This window comes from Theropithecus gelada, chromosome 3 (genome assembly GCF_003255815.1).
Source record: "Theropithecus gelada isolate Dixy chromosome 3, Tgel_1.0, whole genome shotgun sequence".
Taxonomy (NCBI): Eukaryota; Metazoa; Chordata; class Mammalia; order Primates; family Cercopithecidae; genus Theropithecus; species Theropithecus gelada.
In genome coordinates this window covers 1,330,611-1,332,567 of record NC_037670.1, presented here as the reverse complement: position 1 = coordinate 1,332,567, position 1,957 = coordinate 1,330,611, and the positions used below count along the sequence as shown (strand labels likewise).

The window sequence follows — 1,957 nt, the reverse complement described above, 5'->3', positions numbered from 1 at the left end:
AAACCAGTAGTTTTTAAAGAAAGAAGTAGTGGGAGTGTCTAGTACAACCAAAACCAGGCATCAAAGTCAGCTGTTAAACATTCCAGGCTCAGCACAGTGGCTCATTCCTGTAATCTCGAAACTTTGGGAGGCACAAGTGGGAGGATTGCTTGAGCCCTGGGGAGTGGAGGTTGCAGTGAGTCATGATTATGCCACAGTATTCCAGCCTGGAAAACACACTGAAACCCTGTCTCAAAAATAAATAAATAAATCATTCCAGAACCAGTGCTCACTTCGGCAGCACACGTACTAAAATTGACAGGACATGGAGAAGATGAGCATGGTCCCTGTGAAAGGATGACACACAAATTCATGAAGCATTCCATATTTAAAAAAATATTTCAGAACCAATGAAATAAATGAATCAAAAGAAAGGAAGACCCTGGTGGTTCCTTTGATATCAGAAAAAATCGACCGGGTGCAGTGGCTCATGCGTATAATCCCAGCAATTTGGGAGGCTGAGGCTGGCAGATCATTTGAGGTCAGGAGTTGGAGACCAGCCTGACCAACATGGTGAAACTCCGTATCTACTAAAAATCCGAAAATTAGGCTGGGTGCAGTGGCTCATGACTGTAATCCCAGCACTTTGGGAGGTCAAGGTGGGTGGATCACTTGAGATCAGGAATTCGAGACCAGCCTGGCCAACATGGTGAAACCTTGTCTTTACTAAAAAACAAAAATTAGCCGGGTGTGGTGGTGGGCATTTGTAATCCCAGCTACTCAGGAATCAGAGGCAGGGAGAATCGCTTGAACCTGGGAGGTGGAGGTTGCAGTGAGCTGAGATTGCACCACCGCACTCCAGCTGGAGTGACAGGGCAATACTCCATCTCAAAAAAGAAATAAATAAATACATAAAGTACAAAAATTAGCTGGACATGGTGGTTCATGCCTGTAATCCCAGCTACGTGGGAGGCTGAGGCAGAAGAATCGCTTGTACCCGGGAGGCGGAGGTTGCAGTGAGCTGAGATCACACCACTGCACTCCAGCCTGTGTGATGGGCGAGACTCTGTCTAAAAAAATTAAATAAATAAATAAAAATTTAAAAAGTTTTCATTTGCAATTCTGAATTTGGCAAGAAGAGTGAACTGTGGCCCAGTGACCGGCACACAGCATTTTAGAGTTCATGGCGTGATCCCTGGGAAAGTGTTTTTGCCAAAGTTGTGGCATCATCTCTGGCCACTCACTTCATTCCAAAGACCTGGCTCAAAATGACTATTTATGGAAATCAACTCTAGCCTCAAAACACAAAATCATTGCAGTTCTAAAGATATTCAAAAGAAGATAATTAAGATTATTAAAACGCAATGAAGGGCCAGGCACAATGTCTCATGCCTGTAATCCCAGCACTTTGGGAGGCTGTGGCAGAAGGATCACTTGAGGCCAGGAGTTTGAGACTAGCCTGGGCAACATAGTGAGACCCTGTCTCTACAAAATAATTTTAAAAATTAGCTGGGCATGGTGGTGTGAGCCTGTTGTCCCAGCTACTCCAGAGGCTGGGATGGGAGGATCACTTGAGGCCAGGAGCTGGAGGTTGCAGTGAGCCAGGATTGCCCCACTGCTCTCCAGCCTAGGTGACAGGGAGATATTTTGTCTCTAAAAAGGAAACAAAGGAAGCAAGGAAGGGCTTCTCTCCAAATACTTCCACTTTGTTTGGAGCAATGACAAGATTCCAGGAAACCCGGAAAACCTATCCTGAGTACCTTTTTGGATGTATGCTAATGGGAAAACAAATCTCATTAATTAACTCACAGAACAGCTAAGAGAAAAGGATCTTAGGGGACATGTGGTTTCACTCCCCAAGTTTAAACATGAGGGAACTGGGTACCAAAGAGACTCACCAGGTAGAGAGAGAAGAGCCTGTCTTACCACAAGGGGTCTCTCATTGAAAACCCAGCAAAACTCGTCCCCTGCCTGCATT

The 1,957-nt window shown here is 45.1% G+C and overlaps 1 non-coding gene across 1 annotated transcript; it reads left to right on the top strand.

Moving 5' to 3' along the window:
- Positions 1–264: 264 nt before the first annotated feature.
- Positions 265–371, top strand: LOC112621860. The gene has a single exon (XR_003118797.1). It is a non-coding gene; the product is annotated as a U6 spliceosomal RNA (small nuclear RNA).
- The last annotated feature ends 1,586 nt before the right edge of the window (positions 372–1,957 follow it).